The following is a 21,530-nucleotide window of genomic DNA, read 5'->3' on the forward strand; positions in this document are numbered from 1 at the left end:
CAGTTGAAGGAATCAGTATTGCTCTTGATACTTGATAAAAGAATTTCTCATTCTTCTTCATACCAAACCATAGCTCTTTTGTTTGCTTCAGGCTAAGAAATTCTAACAATACGTGTCAAATGAGTATTAAAATATTTTAAGGGGAAGATTTAATACTTCACTGCACTGTATTTTTCAAAATTCTAACAATGAAGAAAATGATTTTATTGGGAATTTATAAGCCTTGCTCCCCTATAAAATTAATCGAAACTGATCATCATGATTTCTATCTTGTCAGTGCTTTTGTTCTTTGAGTGGCATACATATTTTAGACATAAATTGTTCCAATTAAAGTGTAGAAGAAAAACAATAGCTTAAGCCACAACAGGCAAACTATATCAAAATACTGCAAGAGAACTACTCTGCTAGGAATTGCCTAAATATGATCAAATATTGCCTGCGAGACTATTCCTTCCTGAAATCTAGGTCATCTATATTTAGATACACAAATGGAACTTTAATAGTATGATAGCACTCTATGATTTGGAATCTATGTAAGTCTTGGGTTTTTTTCTACCTTTAATACAGGGCATGATAATGTGCTAAAGCCAATGAACTCAGTGATTCAGAAAAAATCAATATGTTAAAATATGAATAAATTTTATAATAATTTTCTTAATTATAAAATAAGTTGTTTTTTTCTAAAATGTAGCTATACTAAAATACCTGCAATTATCATGAGCAACACTAGCTACATGCATATAGTTACTCTAGTAAAAGAAGTCTGAATTAGATCATTAGACCCTCCTAGAAAATCAATTTATTAAAAAAAAAAGAACTAGGACATTCGATGAAATGTTTGCAATTTCTAGAGTATAGTGAATTTATTTACACTACCCATTCCAGAATATCTAGACCAGATTATTCTCAAGGAGGATTTGGCTAAAAAATTTCATTTGCTTATTGATACACTTTCAAATTGAAATCATATGAACTCACTCTGTAGACATACAGGAATGTCTGAGATTCCTGGAAAATCTCCCCGATAGTCTGTAAATAACTGTAGTCTTCCTTTTATTACTGCTAAAAAGCTCTTCCAGAGAAGATGGAAAATTGAAATAGAATCTTTGTCATTATTCTATCCACATGTTGGCAAAATGTAATTGTTAGAAAATAATTGTTAGAAAATTGTTCTGTCCCATTGGCCAAGAAAACACTTTGATCCTGGAACACACTAATAATTATTAGTGTTTTTGTTGAGTCTTATGGCAGTGAATTTTGGAAGGAGTCATGGGAAGAACATTTTGGTATGTACTCATATGTTAGTAAAATTGAAAATATTATTCAGTGTTGACATAACATAGAAACAAGATTCCTATGTCCAAAAAATAGAGTCTCTTTTTACTTTAACTTTTAACATGATAATATAATTTTCTCTTTCTGGAGCCCTTTAATGTGATAGAAGTCATTAAATGTTAACATTGTTTAGTCTCCAGACAGGATGATATCTAATTTTCTCTTTGCTTCTGCAGATGTTCATTAAGTATATTTTACTCACTCAATAAATTTCATTGTTAAATATGTACAATATGGATATGAGAGTCCTTCCTAACTGAAACGTGTAATCAAATGACTTCCAATGGAAAATATTCACTTTCAAAAAATAAAATTTGCTATAAATGAGAAGCAGACTGACTGTAGGAAAAATTTGCTTACAAATATACTCACATAGAAAAGAAAGAAAAGAGGATGAAAGGAAGCAAGTCTAGAAGAAGGAAGTAAACTATAAAATTCCCTATTATTCTTGACTCAATATGATTAATAGGTAACAATTGGAAACTAACTTCTAATTTTGGGGTTAACAATCATAAATATTTTATTTGCTTGATTGTTTTTTTATTTAGAATCTCTCTCTTTAGACTCAGCTACCTTTGAACTCATATCAGATCTCCTGCCTCTGTCCCCAAGTTCAAGTTTATAGATGTGAACCATTATGTCATCTAGATATAACAATTTAATGATATAATATTTTGCGTGTCCAGGACGTGGTGGCACATTGCTTTAATCCCAGCACTCTGGGAGGTAGAGGCATCTCCTGATTTCAAGACCAGCTATGTCTATGAAGTGAGTTACAGGGCAACAAAGGCTACACACACGTACGTGTGTGCATGGGCACGCGCGCGCGCACACACACACACACACACACACACACACACACACACACACACACAAAACCCCGACTAGTTAAACTAAATAACAACAAAAACATCATCATCAACAATATTATAAAAATAAATAAAACATTTTAAGAAGTATCAACTAAGTTCTCTGCACCCAAATCCCGTGGGATGGAGAGCTAAACCTTCATGAGGCAGACAAGTCTGGGAAACCAGAAGAGACTGCTCCCTGCACACACATCTCGGACGCCAGAGGAAAAAGCCAAAGACCATCTGGAACCCTGGTGCACTGAAGCTCCCGGAAGGGGCGGCACAGGTCTTCCTGGTTGCTGCCGCTGCAGAGAGCCCCTGGGCAGCACCCCACGAGCGAACCTGAGCCTCGGGACCACAGGTAAGACCAAATTTTCTGCTGCAAGAAAGCTGCCTGGTGAGCTTGGGACACACGGAAGCAGAATTTCTCTAGGACCGGGCACGTTCTGTGTTTACCGGAAGTCCCACACCCGCGGATCCCGGCCCGCAGCAGCTCTCTGCTCCCAGACCCGGTGAGAGAGAGACCCAACCGCCTGGTCAGGTGGGCACTCCTGAGGCTGCAGAGTGGAAGAGACCAACAACACTGCTCACCCCTGCCCACATCCCTGGCCCAAGAGGAAACTGTATAAGGCCTCTGGGCTCCCGTGGAGGAGGGCCCAGGCGCAGCAGGACACCTGCCTGAGACACCACCGGAACCGGAAAGAAACAGACGGGATAAACAGTTCTCTGCACCCAAATCCCGTGGGAGGGAGAGCTAAACCTTCAGAGAGGCAGACAAGCCTGGGAAACCAGAAGAGACTGCTCCCTGCACACACATCTCGGACGCCAGAGGAAAAAGCCAAAGACCATCTGGAACCCTGGTGCACTGAAGCTCCCGGAAGGGGCGGCACAGGTCTTCCTGGTTGCTGCCGCTGCAGAGAGACCCTGGGCAGCACCCCACGAGCGAACCTGAGCCTCGGGACCACAGGTAAGACCAAATTTTCTGCTGCAAGAAAGCTGCCTGGTGAACTCAAGACACAGGCCCACAGGAACAGCTGAAGACCTGTAGAGAGGAAAAACTACACGCCCGAAAGCAGAACACTCTGTCCCCATAACTGACTGAAAGAGAGGAAAACAGGTCTACAGCACTCCTGACACACAGGCTTATAGGACAGTCTAGCCACTGTCAGAAATAGCAGAACAAAGTAACACTAGAGATAATCTGATGGCGAGAGGCAAGCGCAGGAACCCAAGAAACAGAAACCAAGACTACATGCCATCATCGGAGCCCAATTCTCCCACCAAAACAAACATGGAATATTCAAACACACCAGAAAAGCAAGATCTAGTTTCAAAATCATATTTGATCATGATGCTGGAGGACTTCAAGAAAGACATGAACACACTTAGGGAAACACAGGAAAACATTAATAAACAAGTAGAAGCCTACAGAGAGGAATCGCAAAAATCCCTGAAAGAATTCCAGGAAAACACAATCAAACAGTTGAAGGAATTAAAAATGGAAATAGAAGCAATCAAGAAAGAACACATGGAAACAACCCTGGATATAGAAAACAAAAGAAGAGACAAGGAGCAGTAGATACAAGCTTCACCAACAGAATACAAGAGATGGAAGAGAGAATCTCAGGAGCAGAAGATTCCATAGAAATCATTGACTCAACTGTCAAAGATAATGTAAAGCGGAAAAAGCTACTGGTCCAAAACATACAGGAAATCCAGGACTCAATGAGAAGATCAAACCTAAGGATAATAGGTATAGAAGAGAGTGAAGACTCCCAGCTCAAAGGACCAGTAAATATCTTCAACAAAATCATAGAAGAAAACTTCCCTAACCTAAAAAAAGAGATACCCATAGACATACAAGAAGCCTACAGAACTCCAAATAGATTGGACCAGAAAAGAAACACCTCCCGTCACATAATTGTCAAAACACCAAACGCACAAAATAAAGAAAGAATATTAAAAGCAGTAAGGGAAAAAGGTCAAGTAACATATAAAGGGAGACCTATCAGAATCACACCAGACTTCTCGCCAGAAACTATGAAGGCCAGAAGATCCTGGACTGATGTCATACAGACCCTAAGAGAACACAAATGCCAGCCCAGGTTACTGTATCCAGCAAAACTCTCAATTAACATTGATGGAGAAACCAAGATATTCCATGACAAAACCAAATTTACACAATATCTTTCTACAAATCCAGCACTACAAAGGATAATAAATGGTAAAGCCCAACATAAAGAGGCAAGCTATACCCTAGAAGAAGCAAGAAACTAATCATCTTGGCAACAAAACAAAGTGAATGAAAGCACACAAACATAACATCACATCCAAATATGAATATAAAGGGAAACAATAATCACTATTCCTTAATATCTCTCAATATCAATGGCCTCAACTCCCCAATAAAAAGACATAGATTAACAAACTGGATATGCAACGAGGACCCTGCATTCTGCTGCCTACAGGAAACACACCTCAGAGACAAAGACAGACACTACCTCAGAGTGAAAGGCTGGAAAACAACTTTCCAAGCAAATGGTCAGAAGAAGCAAGCTGGAGTAGCCATTCTAATATCAAATAAAATCAATTTCCAACTAAAAGTCATCAAAAAAGATAAGGAAGGACACTTCATATTCATCAAAGGAAAAATCCACCAAGATGAACTCTCAATCCTAAATATCTATGCCCCAAATACAAGGGCACCTACATACATAAAAGAAACCTTACTAAAGCTCAAAACACACATTGCACCTCACACAATAATAGTGGGAGATTTCAACACCCCACTCTCATCAATGGACAGATCATGGAAACAGAAATTAAACAGTGATGTCGACAGACTAAGAGAAGTCATGAACCAAATGGACTTAACAGATATTTATAGAACATTCTATCCTAAAGCAGAAGGATATACCTTCTTCTCAGCTCCTCATGGCACTTTCTCCAAAATTGACCATATAATTGGTCAAAAAACGGGCCTCAACAGGTACAGAAAGATAGAAATAATCCCATGCGTGCTATCGGACCACCACGGCCTAAAACTGGTCTTCAATAACAATAAGGGAAGAATGCCCACATATACGTGGAAATTGAACAATGCTCTACTCAATGATAACCTGGTCAAGGAAGAAATAAAGAAAGAAATTAAAAACCTTTTAGAATTTAATGAAAATGAAGATACAACATACCCAAACTTATGGGACACAATGAAAGCTATGCTAAGAGGAAAACTCATAGCGCTGAGTGCCTGCAGAAAGAAACAGGAAAGAGCATATGTCAGCAGCTTGACAGCACACCTAAAAGCTCTAGAACAAAAAGAAGCAAATACACCCAGGAGGAGTAGAAGGCAGGAAATAATCAAACTCAGAGCTGAAATCAACCAAGTAGAAACAAAAAGGACCATAGAAAGAATCAACAGAACCAAAAGTTGGTTCTTTGAGAAAACCAACAAGATAGATAAACCCTTCGCCAGACTAAGGAGAGGACACAGAGAGTGCGTCCAAATTAACAAAATCAGAAATGAAAAGGGAGACATAACTACAGATTCAGAGGAAATTCAAAAAATCATCAGATCTTACTATAAAAACCTATATTCAACAAAATTTGAAAATCTTCAGGAAATGGACAATTTCCTAGACAGATACCAGGTATCGAAGTTAAATCAGGAACAGATAAACCAGTTAAACAACCCCATAACTCCTAAGGAAATAGAAGCAGGCATTAAAGGTCTCCCAACCAAAAAGAGCCCAGGTCCAGACGGGTTTAGTGCAGAATTCTATCAAACCTTCATAGAAGACCTCATACCAATATTATCCAAACTATTCCACAAAATTGAAACAGATGGAGCCCTACCGAATTCCTTCTACGAAGCCACAATTACTCTTATACCTAAACCACACAAAGACACAACAAAGAAAGAGAACTTCAGACCAATTTCCCTTATGAATATCGACGCAAAAATACTCAATAAAATTCTGGCAAACCGAATTCAAGAGCACATCAAAACAATCATCCACCATGATCAAGTAGGCTTCATCCCAGGCATGCAGGGATGGTTTAATATACGGAAAACCATCAACGTGATCCATTATATAAACAAACTGAAAGAACAGAACCACATCATCATTTCATTAGATGCTGAGAAAGCATTTGACAAAATTCAACACCCCTTCATGATAAAAGTCCTGGAAAGAATAGGAATTCAAGGCCCATACCTAAACATAGTAAAAGCCATATACAGCAAACCAGTTGCTAACATTAAACTAAATGGAGAGAAACTTGAAGCAATCCCACTAAAATCAGGGACTAGACAAGGCTGCCCACTCTCTCCCTACTTATTCAATATAGTTCTTGAAGTTCTAGCCAGAGCAATCAGACAACAAAAGGAGATCAAAGGGATACAGATCGGAAAAGAAGAGGTCAAAATATCACTATTTGCAGATGACATGATAGTATATTTAAGTGATCCCAAAAGTTCCACCAGAGAACTACTAAAGCTGATAAACAACTTCAGCAAAGTGGCTGGGTATAAAATTAACTCAAATAAATCAGTTGCCTTCCTCTATACAAAAGAGAAACAAGCCGAGAAAGAAATTAGGGAAACGACACTCTTCATAATAGACCCAAATAATATAAAGTACCTCGGTGTGACTTTAACCAAGCAAGTAAAAGATCTGTACAATAAGAACTTCAAGACACTGAGGAAAGAAATTGAAGAAGACCTCAGAAGATGGAAAGATCTCCCATGCTCATGGATTGGCAGGATTAATATAGTAAAAATGGCCATTTTACCAAAGCAATCTACAGATTCAATGCAATCCCCATCAAAATACCAATCCAATTCTTCAAAGAGTTAGACAGAACAATTTGCAAATTCATCTGGAATAACAAAAAACCCAGGATAGCTAAAGCTATCCTCAACAATAAAAGGACTTCAGGGGGAATCACTATCCCTGAACTCAAGCAGTATTACAGAGCAATAGTGATAAAAACTGCATGGTATTGGTACAGGGACAGACAGATAGACCAATGGAATAGAATTGAAGACGCAGAAATGAACCCACACACCTATGGTCACTTGATTTTTGACAAAGGAGCCAAAACCATCCAATGGAAAAAAGATAGCATTTTCAGCAAATGGTGCTGGTTCAACTGGAGGGCAACATGTAGAAGAATGCAGATCGATCCATGCTTATCACCCTGTAGAAAGCTTAAGTCCAAGTGGATCAAGGACCTCCACATCAAACCAGACACACTCAAACTAATAGAAGAAAAACTAGGGAAACATCTGGAACACATGGGCACTGGAAAAAATTTCCTGAACAAAACACCAATGGCTTATGCTCTAAGATCAAGAATCGACAAATGGGATCTCATAAAACTGCAAAGCTTCTGTAAGGCAAAGGACACTGTGGTTAGGACAAAACGGCAACCAACAGATTGGGAAAAGATCTTTACCAATCCTACAACAGATAGAGGCCTTATATCCAAAATATACAAAGAACTCAAGAAGTTAGACCGCAGGGAAACAAATAACCCTATTAAAAAATGGGGTTCAGAGCTAAACAAAGAATTCACAGCTGAGGAATGCCGAATGGCTGAGAAACACCTAAAGAAATGTTCAACATCTTTAGTCATAAGGGAAATGCAAATCAAAACAACCCTGAGATTTCACCTCACACCAGTGCGATTGGCTAAGATCAAAAACTCAGGTGACAGCAGATGCTGGCGAGGATGTGGAGAAAGAGGAACACTCCTCCATTGTTGGTGGGATTGCAGACGGGTAAAACCATTCTGGAAATCAGTCTGGAGGTTCCTCAGAAAATTGGACATTGAACTGCCTGAGGATCCAGCTATACCTCTCTTGGGCATATACCCAAATGATGCCTCAACATATAAAAGAGACACGTGCTCCACTATGTTCATCGCAGCCTTATTTATAATAGCCAGAAGCTGGAAAGAACCCAGATGCCCTTCAACAGAGGAATGGATACAGAAAATGTGGTACATCTACACAATGGAATATTACTCAGCTATCAAAAACAACGAGTTTATGAAATTCGTAGGCAAATGGTTGGAACTGGAAAATATCATCCTGAGTGAGCTAACCCAATCACAGAAAGACATACATGGTATGCACTCATTGATAAGTGGCTATTAGCCCAAATGCTTGAATTACCCTAGATCCCTAGAACAAACGAAACTCAAGACGGATGATCAAAATGTGAATGCTTCACTCCTTCTTTAAATGAGGAAAAAGAATACCCTTGGCAGGGAAGGGAGAGGCAAAGATTAAAACAGAGACTTAAGGAACACCCATTTAGAGCCTGCCCCACATGTGGCCCATACATATACAGCCACCCAATTAGACAAGATGGATGAAGCAAAGAAGTGCAGACCGACAGGAGCCGGATGTAGATCGCTCCTGAGAGACACAGCCAAAATACAGCAAATACAGAGGCGAATGCCAGCAGCAAACCACTGAACTGAGAATAGGTCCCCTATTGAAGGAATCAGAGAAAGAACTGGAAGAGCTTGAAGGGGCTCGAGACCCCAAAAGTACAACAATGCCAAGCAACCAGGGCTTCCAGGGACTAAGCCACTACCTAAAGACTATACATGGACTGACCCTGGACTCTGACCCCATAGGTAGCAATGAATATCCTAGTAAGAGCACCAGTGGAAGGGGAAGCCCTGGGTCCTGCTAAGACTGAACCCCCAGTGAACTATATGGGGGGAGGGCGGCAATGGGGGGAGGGTTGGGAGGGGAACACCCATAAGGAAGGGGAGGGGGGAGGGGGATGTTTGCCCGGAAACCGGGAAAGGGAATAACACTTGAAATGTATATAAGAAATACTCAAGTTAATAAAAAAAAAAAAAAAAGAATGGAGAAAAGAAAAAAATCAATATCAAATGTATAGAGAATTCATGTGAATCACTCACTAGATATTAATTCATTTAATAAATCCCTGTAAAAAGCCAAAAAAAAAAAAGTATCAACTAGTCTAGCTTTATTTTAATGAGGTAATGTAGTATTGAATACAGCAATATATAAAGTTAAAGGTACTTTATAATTCTGTAAGGGAAAATATATGCAGCACAACAACATCTTAGTTGTGGCATAAATAAAAGTAAAATCATCCGTAAAAGTCATTCTTGCTGCCTGGAAATGGCTCAGTGCTCAAGATCTTGGAGGATCACTCGGATCTCTACAAACAATGTAAATGATGTTCTGGGCTGTCAGCCTGCAGTTTTAGACAAAGAAGGAATATATGAGATACCTGAAGCAAGCTGGCAAGCTAGAATAGCTGAATCAGCAAAGTATTTGAGGGAGCAACTTTAAAAAAGGATAAGGTAGAAAAGTGATGAAAAATGTTCCTGATATGAACCTTGACTATCCATGTGATCACACACAAACACACACGCGCACACACACACACACACACAGAGAGAGAGAGAGAGAGACAGAGAGAGAGAGAGAGAGACAGAGAGAGATTAATAAATGAAAATGAATGAAGGAAGGAATGAGTGAATAAAATAAATAAATAAATAAATAAATAAATAAATAAATAAATAAATGCTTGACTAATGAGTACTGCTTCCTAGTTAAGAATGGTTGGGTCATAGAGACTACTTGGTGGTTAAGAGCACATTTTACTCTTGCTGAAGATTCTTGTTTGATCCTTATCACCCATGTGATATCTCAGATTCTCTTAGAATTTGAGTCTCAGAGGAGACAATGCTATTTTCTAATGCTACTTTGTGAGCTCAGCAAACATATGATACACATACATATTTACAGGTACCATCCTCATACACATAAGATAACAATGTATACAATGTATAAATATTTTAAAATTTTCTTCTTGTCCAGTGAAATGAAAATACATGCCACCGGATGAGAAAAAATATTATCAAAGTATAATATAGAGTGCTTGCGTCTAAAATGCATAAAGGATAATTATAACTCAATGGTATGAAGAAAAATAAACATAAGAAATTTTTGAAAAAAGTTTCATAAACTGTATAAAATCTAGAAAGATGCTAAAATTATAGTAACTGAGAAAATACAAGTTGAAACTAAAATAAGATTATACTTTATATTCAGTTTAAAAACTAAAATTAAGAAGACCAATCACAAGGAATCAAGAGAATATGGGAAATTAAAGTTTCAGTGAACACTGGAACATAAAATAGTACAAATAACTTAAAACATAATGTAGGAATTTGTTTAAAATACATTTAGCATTTCTCACTCCAGTTTATCCACAGAAACATCAAATGCCCAAATATGGAATTCGATAAAAATGTTCAATGAATTTTATACAAAGTGACCTAGTCAGAGGTTTCGCATGACCAAATGCTGAATGAATGGATAAAGATATGAATCATGGAACATTGTTTTGCAATGAACTGTTGTCACTGAGGCATGGAAATGATGTGAAAGTATGCTAATGAAAAGAAACAAGTATACCAGACAATACTGTATAATTCCTTTTCTAAAATATTCCACAAACAGTAAAGATACAGACTTAGAGAGAAGACTGTATACTGTCTGTGTCGAGGTGGTGACTTCAAATAGGAATTGTATTTTCTTGATAACCCTTGTAACACCGTATGTGTTGCTAAGCATAAATTTTACAGTAGCCTTGTCTTCTGTCCTTCAAGTCAAGCAAAATTCATGAATTCTATCTGTGCTGTACTAAAATTCACGTAAGTTTTATTACTATATTTTACAATGTCTTCTTGTGCTGAGCCAACATTTGCTCTTGTAGATATCTTCAACTGAACTTTTACTTGGCCTTGTTTATTTGAGTTTTGCACTTCCTACCTTTCATCCTCAAAATAGTGGCCAGAGTAATGCTTTGAACAATATGAGAGAGATCATATCAAAATGAAATTTAAACCCTGCAGTCTGGTACTGCTTTTCTCTTTTATGCTTTCTCCCCATCCTCCTCTCTCCCCCAGCTGTTGGGACTTTTTGTTCAGTCACAAGTATTATCAAGTTACTCTTTCTGCTTAAGTGTGCATTTTTGAATGTAGGAAAGAAAATCACTTTTTCAAATAAACCATTGCAACCACTAAGTCCTGTATCCCTTTCATTGAATTTTCTGCTGTGCACAAACTACCTCATTTAGCCCTGTTCTTCTTATCCTGCTCTACTTTTTCTAATTTTAAGAGCATTTTTCACTCTTTAGGTTGCTGTTTCAAAACTAGTTGTTACTAAGTGAATCGCATGCTTTTATTTGCCAAGCATAAAAGAGATGCAAGTTTCTAGGTCATGTTTCCACAAAAGAAATCGTGTTTCTCCTTTAACAGTGGGGTTCCACTCCCCAGTTTTTGTTTTCTCTTTCAAGCATAATGGCTTGATGACATCTGGCAAATTAGAATTTTTTTTTTTATTGAACACAGACAATCACAGTGTAGTCAGATAAATAGCAATGCCCAAAATTTATGTTATATCACAGCATCAACAATGATTAAAAAATAGATTTTGCTATCACAAGAGTTTATGGAAGGTAAGAAATCACACCAAATATCACTTCCTTCACTGATGTATAAGCTCACCCATGTACCTTGGTAACTGTAAAATATTTACATGTTTAATTTTTTCTGGCTCATGTGTCTTGTTTTTATTATAGTGATTGACAAATGGTACACAAATATATCTTTTTATTATTTGAGAATTTCATCTATTTATATAATACATGTTAGTTGTTTTCCTCTCCTGTCAAGCTCTTCATTCATCTCTCTCTTGTGCAACATGTATCATACTTTCATTACCTGTGTTTGGGTGCAGCCACTGAATGTGAAGTTCCTATAAGAAGCATGACTGAATGCTAAAGAACAGAATGTGTATGAGTGGCTAACCCATGGAAGAAGGAAACACCCCCTCTCACAGTACCCATTGACTTAATAATCCCTCAAGGTGAGATGAAGGTCCTTTATCATCCATAATTAAATATTACGGACCAATTTTATATTTTGTTTAGAAAACTATAGCTATAGTAATTTCATCAGGGCAACACATATACCACAACCAGAATACATATTTTTGTTGAATATCTGCCCAGCCTCTGGCTCTTAGATTCTCTCCAGACTTTTTGCTTTAGTCTTCTCACACATTGGAGTGGTGCTATAAACATACCATGTAGAACTGAGAACTCTGCTATAACTTATTCTCTGAAGTTTGGTCAGTCATGGGCTTCTGTTCAAAATAAAAATTTCAGCTTGATTTATTATTATTCAGTGACCAAGGCATGTAGCATCTCTAGACAAAGTGTCTTACTATCAAGTTGGGAACCAAAATAAGTTGTATTAGAATATATTGGAGGCCTCTGTGGTCTGCTGGAAGATCAAATTTTAAGGAAATATCCCACACTTGGCCTTGAGATTTTTGTTCAATAGTCCATAGATTCTGGGAGCATTTTCTACTCATATATATATATATATATATATATATATATATATATATATATATATATATATGTAAAATGTTTGTATGTGTGTTACCCAATTATCTAGTTACCTCTTTCCTACAAGTAACTTTCTAATATTCACATCTTAGAAATTGTTTTCTGGTCAACAAAGTTTGTCCACGAGCATCTGTGTGATCAGAACTACAGAACTAACTAAGAGAACCTGATGCTTTTCTTAGTGCATAAACACATGTAAATATTGGTTATGAGTCATGAATCCCATCAGTAGCTAGTATGCTAGCAGATAGTTTTAGGATTCCATGAGCTTCTTGTCTACTGGTGAATGTCTACTCAGAGTTCCTGCCTTATTAAAGGCAAAGTCAGGCAAAATTTCAATGACCGTACCTTAGCCAGAAAATAGTATTTCATAGTCTTTCTCTGTTGCTTGTCTCATATTTTTCTTACTCTACAAAAAGAATAGACTTTCATATTTTTTCATAATTTGTAGTTTAGTTTAACATCTTTTATGCTTTTTCTCTCTTATTACATTCCCTCCCCTTTCTTGCTGAGATCTTTTCATCACCAACGATCCTTCTTCAACTTTCATGTCCATTGTGTCCTTCTATCCTACTACTTAGTGCCATTTGGTCTTTCTGCAATGGTTCTCCTCAATTTTTCTTGACATTACTAATACTCAAAGTTAAGCATGATACTCCAAAACATTAGAGCTACATTCCAAAAAAAAAAAAGAAAAAACTTATTTTTGTGGTTTAAGCCCTGTATAACCTTTCCCAGTATAATATTTTCAGTTCCAGCTATTTTTCTTGACGTGTCATAATTTTACATTTTAGAGCCAAATAAAATATTATTGCAAGTGTATATTATATATTCATTATGCAAATGAACATAGATAAAGACTTTCTAATGTACAGAAGACTCTGGATTTGTACAACACTGTGTGATAAATATATTTTGACTCATACTTATAATCTCAGCATTTGGTAAATGAAAGAATATCAGGAGTTCACAAATAACCTCAATCACAAAAAGAGGTTAAACCAGCCTAAACTATCTTAATGAATACTTTATTTTGAGCATCAACACAGTGTGTGTATTTTAAGCTCTTTAATCCAACTTCTCAATGAAGAATAGAGTATAGTTAATTGAATGGGGTTCTTAACCTTATAGCCTAATCTTTGTTCCATGTATATTATGGGTGAAGATCCTGAAGTGGAAATAAGTCTGAAAACATAAAAAATTGAAAGTGTAATAATTCATATGATAGCTACTAAGTTATTATCAAACAACTTAAAGTAGCACCTATTGATTTACAAAATATATTAAACTTATTATAATTTAAATTAGTTGGTTTAATTCTATGTACAATAATTGGGTCTAGGAATTTTCAAATGATATTCTTCCCTTTACGAACCTCTTCTCCATACTATGTACTACCAGTAGAGACCCTAACAAGAAACTGAATCACTTGATGATGAATGAATTGGTTTTGTATACTCCTCAAATTTTGATCAGTATTATTTCTTCCTATACAACAGAGAGGTCTTCGTTTTAGAGTGCTGGGAAAACATTTCAAATTTGAGATCTGTGTATCAATTGACCCCCTTTTAGAAATCTGGAACACTGCTCTGTGTTTAAAGTCATGTTGCTTGTATGCAGAGCTCTCTTAAAGTCCTAGAATTTATTACACTGAGAAGTATACATTGAATAAAAAGGAAGAAAGAAAACTGGGTTTCAAAGATACTGACACCCTTGCTAATTGTGTTGATTTTAAAGCATAGGGTTTTTAGATAGTATTGTAAAACAACCTTATTTAAGCAGAATCATGACACAGTGTAGTTGTGCACTGTTGGGTTTCAATTTGACATGATGAAAACCATTTCTGATCTAATTAATCTGTGCTTGCTGGGCTCCAGCTCTTTTTGAATGGTAAATGGTTCTATTTTAAGTGTTCCTGCCCTCCAGGATGCAACACTCTATTTAGATTTACTAATAGTTATGTGAGTATGTTTTGTATTGATCTTTACTTAATCATGGTCATTTTTTAATCTCATACCCCTCATTCCTTCTAAGCTATTGCATCCTTCTTTGGCACTTTGCTTTATAATATGTAATAAAACATATTATATTGTTTTGAAGTTGGTTTAAGAAATAGGAAGAGAGTGGTCACCCTGGACTTGTCCCTGATTTTCCTGGAATTGTTTTAAGTTTCTCTCCATTTTATTTGACGTTAGCTATTAGTTTGCTCTATATTGTCTTTATTGGGTTTAGATAAACTCCTTGTCTCCATGATCACCCTAAGACTTTTAACGTGAAGGGTGTTGGATTCTCCAAGGGCTTTTTCAGCATCTAATCAGATGATTATATAGCTGTTTTCTTTCAGTTTCTTTATATGGTACATTAGTTTAGTGGATTTTTTTTTATATTGAACCACCCCTGCATCCCTGGAATGAAGCCTATTTGATCATGAGGGATGCTGTCTCTGATGTGTTCTTGGATTCAGTTAAAAATATTTTATTCAGTACTTTTGCATCAATGTTAATAAGGAAAATTGTCATGAAATCTTACTTTATTGAGTCTTTCTGTAGCTTAGGTGTCAGGGAGACGTGGTCTTATAAAATGAGGTTGGCAAAGTTCCTTCTGTTTCTGTTTTTAGGAATAAGTTGAGCACTTAGTATTAGCTCTTCTTTGAAGGTCTGATCAAATTCTGCACTAAATCTATCTGGCACTGGACTTTTATTTATTTTTATTTTTTGGTTCTTTTTTTTCGGAGCTGGGGACCGAACCCAGGGTCTTGCACTTCCTAGGCAAGCGCTCTACCACTGAGCTAAATCCCCAACCCCTGGACTTTTATTTTTTATATTTATTTTTATTTTTTGGTTGGGAGACTTTTAATCACTGCTTCTATTTCTTTAGGCTTTATCATACTATTTAGATAGTTTACCTAATCTTGGTTTAACTTGGTAATTGGTATCTGTCTAGAAAATCAATTATTTTGTTAAGATTTTCAAGCTTGCTGACATATAGGCTTTTGAAGTAAGACATATTTGTTTTCATTTATTCAGCTTCAGTTGTTATGTTCCCCTTTCATTTTTAATATTAATTTGGATATTGTCTTTGGGCCTTTTAGTTAGTTTGGTTAAGGGATTGTTTATTTTGTTGATTTTTTTTCAAATAACCAGCTCTTGGTTTTCTTGATTCTTTGTATTGTTCTCTTTGTTTCTAATTTATTAATTATAGCCTGATTTTGATTATGTCCTGCCATGAATTTCTTTCAGATGCACTAGCTTCTTTCTGTTTTACAGGGTTCAGGTGTACCAGTAAGTTGGTAATATGAGATCTCTCCAATTTCTTTATAATGGCCAGAGGTTATTTCAATATTCTTACATCTACTGAATATACTGAAAAATACTATGTTTAGTTTTGGAGAAGTTTCCATAAAGTTCTTAGAAGAAACTATATCTTTTGTGTTTGGTTAAAATATTCTATAGATATTGGTTTCATCCATTTGATTCATAACCTCTGTTAGCTTTATTATTTCTCTGTTTAGTTTCTGTTTTGATGACGAGTGTATACCACTCCTTGGCATATACCCAAACAATGTTCCACCATTCCACAAAAACATTCAACTATGTTCATAGCAGCTTTATTCATAATAGGCAGAAACTGGATATAGTCTAGATGTCTCTAAACTAAAGGATAGGTAATCAAAATGTGGTTTATTACACAATGGAACTCAGTTATTGAATGAAAAGGACATCATACATTTTGCAAGCAAATGCATGCATCTTGAAAATATCATGCTGGTGAAGTAACCAAGACCCCAAAAGATATACATGGCATATACCCACCTTTAGTGGATGTTAGTTAAAAATATAGGATTACCATCATACAATCCACAGAAACAAAGAAGTCAAATATCATGGAGGACCCACGGAAGGACGGTTGAATGCTTATCCAGAGAAATAAAATAGATATTGAAAGTGGACTAAAGGAGGGCACTGAATGGGAATTGGGAGGGGAATGGGGTAGGCTATTAGATGTAGGAAGATGAGGATTAAAAAAACAGAAATCAAAGGTAGGGGCATCTCTAGGATGTGCCAGAGACCTGGGATTGGGGTCAGGGATGCCCCAGGGTGCTTGATAAATTCTCTAGGTGAGACTCCTATAATTGGAAGATATGGATCCTGAAGGAGCCATGTCCCTGTATCTAGACAGGACTCCCAAAAGTGTGATCAGGACCTCAACCCACCCACAAAATTTTAGATCCAAATATGTCCTGCCTAAAGATATTCAGGGAAAAAGAGCAGAGACTGCGTAAATGTCCAACCAATGACTCATCAAAATGGAGACCCGTTCCATGGGCAAGAACCAGTTCCTGAAATGAATAATACTCTGTTATACTTGCAGACAGCATCCTAGTATAACTCTTCTCTGAGAGACTTCATACATCAGCCAATGGAAACAAATACAGAGACCCATAACCAAAAGTTAGATTGAGCTTGAAGAATCTTGGGGAAAAGTTGGGGAAGAGTTGAGGGAACTGAAGAACATAGAAAGATCACAAAAGAACCAAGATAGTCAAATAATTTGGATCCTTGGAGTCTTCCATAGACTAGACTACCAACCATAGAGTCAGCATGGACTGGACCTGGGCCCCTCCATATAAGCAGTCAAGTGAAACTTGGTTTTCATGAAGGTTCCCAAACAAATGGGGCAGGGGCTATCCCAGAATTTGTTGCCAGCCTTGTTTTATGCTTTGCTAACTGAGTCACCTTCTCTGGAAACAGTGAGAGAAGATGCAACTAGTCCTGCAGTGACCGGTGTGTGTGTGTGTGTGTGTGTGTGTGTGTGTGTGTGTGTGTGTGTATGTGTGTGTGTGAGTGTGTGTGAGTGTGTGTATGTGTGTGTATGTGTGTGTATGTGTGTGTATGCGTGTATGTGTATGTGTGTGTATGTCTGTGTGTGTATGTGTGTATGTGTGTGTATGTGTGTGTATGTGTGTGTATGTGTATGTGTGTGTATGTGTGTGTATGTGTGTGTATGTGTATGTGTGTGTATGTGTGTATGCGTGTATGTGTATGTGTGTGTATGTGTGTGTATATGTGTGTATGCGTGTATGTGTATGTGTGTGTATGTGTGTGTATGTGTGTGTATGTGTGTGTATGTGTGTATGTGTGTGTATGTGTGTGTGTATGTGTGTGTGTATGTGTGTGTGTATATGTGTGTGTGTGTGTGTGTGTGTGTGTGTGTGTGTGTGTGTGTGATACAAATGGAGGGGTCATTCTTTTAGAGGAGAATTGAGGAGGGAATGGTGGGAGGATCTCTGTGAGGAGATACTGGAAGGAGTTGGGGAGCTGATATTAGGATATAAAATGAACAAATATATTAATAAAAATGAATTAATTAAATAAAAGAAGTGAGTTTAAAAGTATAATCATCATGATTCAATATTTTCACTTGGATATATTCATTATAAGTAGTGGTGAATTTCATTTAAAATTTTAAATACCTAGTCATCTTTTAGAAATTCAAGCAAGGAAGAAGAGGTCATAATTTTGTAATATTTACACCTTGCAGTTTCTGCCTGAAACTGGAGATGACCCTGTGCCACAGCTCTCTGCACATGGATCCCACTGGAAGATAGAGGATTCTCAGAAGTCCTTACAATTGTGACAGCATTGGTGAGACCACCTCTTCTACTCACATTCCTGTCCCAAGAGGAACCAGTCTGGAGCCCTCTGGACACAGGAACTGAGGAGCAGTCTAGGACAGGATTCTTTCGGTTTCTGTCCACACCCTGAGCTGACCCTGAGCTACAGTTCTCTGTACCCAGATACTATGCGGAGAAAGTAGTGCTGACACACAGGCTTACAGGAGGGTCAAGCCACCATCAGAGACAGCAGGATCAGCTAACAACAAAAGTAAGCAGATGGCAAGGGCAAGAAAGTAAGCAAGATAAAACAAGATCATGTGGAATCATCAGAACACAGATCCCCCACCGCAGCAATCCCTGGATACCCCAACATACCATAAAGCAAGATTTTGAATTAAACTCTAACTCATGATGATGTTAGAGGACTTTAAGAAAGACATAAATAACTTCCTTAGAGAAATTCAGGACAATAGAGGTAAATAGGTAGAAATCCTTAAAGAGGTAATATAAAACTCTCTTAACGAATTATAGGATAACACAAACAAACAGGTAGAGGAAAAGAACAAAAGTCTTCTAAGATCCAAAAATGAAAATAGACACAATAAAGAAGTCACAAAGAAGGACACCCCTGTAGATAGAAAACTTAGGAAAAAGATCAAGAGTCATAGATGTAAGCATTACCAACAGAATACAAGAAATAGAAGAGAATCTCAGGAGCCGAAGATACCACAGAAAACATTAAGAAAACACCAATGAAAATGCAAAAAAAAAAAAAATCCAAAAGTTCCTAACCCAAAACATCTAGTAAATCCAGGACATAAGAACAAGATCAAATATAAGGATAATAGGTATAGAAGAGAGCAAAGATTCCAACTTAAAAGGCCAGTAAACATCTTCAATGAAATTATAGAAGAAAATATCCCTATCTTAAAGAAAGTGATGCCTATAATCACACAAAACGCCTACAGAACTCAAATAGATTGAACAAGAAAAGAAATTCCTCCCCTCACATAAAAGTCAAAACAACAAATGCATAAAACAAAGAAAAATTATTAAAAGCACTAAGGGAATAAAAGGTCAAGTAACATATAAAAGCAGACCTATTAGAATTACACCCAGATTCTCATGAAACAATGAAAGCCAAAATATCCTGGGAAGATGAAGCACAAACAAAGAAAACAGAAATGCCTGCTCATGCTTCTCTATCCAGCAAAACTCTCAGTTACCATAGACAGAGCAACCAAGATATGCCAGGACAAAAATTCATATATATCTTTCCACAAATATAACCCTATGGAAGATAACAGATGCCAAACTCCAACACAAGGATGGAATGTACACTAGAAAAAGCTAGAAAGTAATCAATCTTCTTTCAACTAACCCAAAAGAAGATAGCTACACAAACATAATTTCATCTTTACCAACAAGCAGAAGAGGAAACAATAATCATTGGTTCCTAATATCACTCAACATTTGCAATCAATTACCAAATAAAGACATATCCTAGCAGAATGGCTATGTAAAGAGGACCCAGCATTTTGATGCATGCAGGACACACACCTCAGTGACCAACACAGACACTACCTCAGATTAAAAGGCTGGAAAACAATTTTCCAAGCAAATAGTCTCAAGAAACAAGATGGAGTAGTCATTCTAATATCAAGTAAAATGGACTTTCAACCAAAAGTTATCAAAAAATGATAAGGAAGGACACTTCATATTCACCAAAGGAAAAATAAACTAAGACAAACTCTCACTTCAGAATATTTATGCTCCAAATGCAAAGGCATCTACGTTCATAAAAGAAATCTTACTGAAGCTCAAAGCACATATTGACCTCACAAAATAATAGTGAAGGACTTCAACACCCTCTCTCATCAATGGACTCTCATCAATAGATCGTGGAAACAGAAACTAAAAGAAGACACAGAGAAACTAACAGAAGTTATGAACTAAATGGATTTAACAAATATCTACAGAGCATTTCATCCTAAAACAAAAGAATATAACTTATTCTCAAAACTTCATGTTACCTTCTTCAAAATTGACCATATAATTGTTCACAAAACAGGCCTCAATAGATACAAGAAGATTAAAATCCCATGCATCATACCAGATCAGCATGGACTAAGACTGCTCTTCAGTAACAACAAAAATGATAACAACAACAATAACAACAACACCATCAACAACAACAGCATAAAAATGACAGAAAGCCCACTAACACATGGAAACTAAACAGTGCTCTTCTGAATAATGCCATGTTGAGGGAGAATAAAAGAGAGAAATGAAAGACTTTTTAGAATTTAATGAAAATGAAGGTAAAACATACCCAAACTTATGGGACACGATGAAAACAGTGCTAAGAGGAAAATTCATAGCTCCAAGGGCCTCCAAAAATAAACTGGAGAGAGAAAACACTACCAGCTTGACAGCTAACCTAAAATCTCTAGAATAAAAAGCAGTAAATACACCCAAGAGGAGTAGAAGGCAGGAAATAATCAAATTCAGGGCTTAAATCAACCAATTAGAAACAAAAAGATCTATACAAAGAATCAACAAAACCAGAAGCTTGTTCTTAGAGAAAATCAACAAGATAAATAAACCCTTAGCCAGATTAACCAGAGGGCATAGAGAATGAATCCAAATTAACAAAATCATGGGGTTGGGGATTTAGCTCAGTGGTAGAGCACTTGCCTAGCAAGTGCAAGGCCCTGGGTTCGGTCCCCAGCTCTGAAAAAGAAAAGAAAAAAGAAAAAAATCAGAAAAGAAAAAGGAGACATGACAACAGAAACTGAGGAAATTGAAAAAAAATCATCAAATCCTGCTACAAAAGCCTATATTGAACAAAACTAGAAAATCTGCATGAAATGGACAATTTTCTAAACAGACACTACATTCCAAAGATAAATTGGGATCAGATAAACCATCTAAACAGACCCATAACTCCTATAGAAATAGACGCATTCATTAAAAGTCTCCCCCCAAAAAAGCTCAGGACCAGATGGTCTTAGTACAGAATTCTGTCAGACCTTCAAAGAAGATCTAATACAAATACTCTTCAAACTATTCCACAAAAAAGAAACAGAAGGAACACTACCCAATTCCTTCTATAAAGATACAATTACACTTATACCTAAACCCCACAAAGACCTAATAAAGAAAGAGAACTTGAAACCAATTTCCATTATGAATATTTATGCAAACATAATCAATAAAATTCTCAAAAACAAACCCAAGAACTCGTCA

The 21,530-nt window shown here is 36.8% G+C and overlaps 1 long non-coding RNA gene across 1 annotated transcript in view; it reads left to right on the top strand.

Annotated features, from left to right (window-relative positions):
- The window catches only part of LOC147996660 (uncharacterized), a 45,174-nt gene extending 25,162 nt beyond the window's left edge, over nucleotides 1-20,012 (top strand). Inside the window, exon 4 of the long non-coding RNA XR_015654083.1 lies at nucleotides 18,206-20,012. This is a non-coding gene — a long non-coding RNA (uncharacterized LOC147996660). The remainder of the gene's footprint in view (nucleotides 1-18,205) is intronic.
- The last annotated feature ends 1,518 nt before the right edge of the window (nucleotides 20,013-21,530 follow it).

The sequence above is a fragment of the Rattus norvegicus genome, chromosome 1 (assembly GCF_021556685.1).
Source record: "Rattus norvegicus strain SHRSP/BbbUtx chromosome 1, alternate assembly SHRSP_T2T, whole genome shotgun sequence".
Taxonomy (NCBI): Eukaryota; Metazoa; Chordata; class Mammalia; order Rodentia; family Muridae; genus Rattus; species Rattus norvegicus.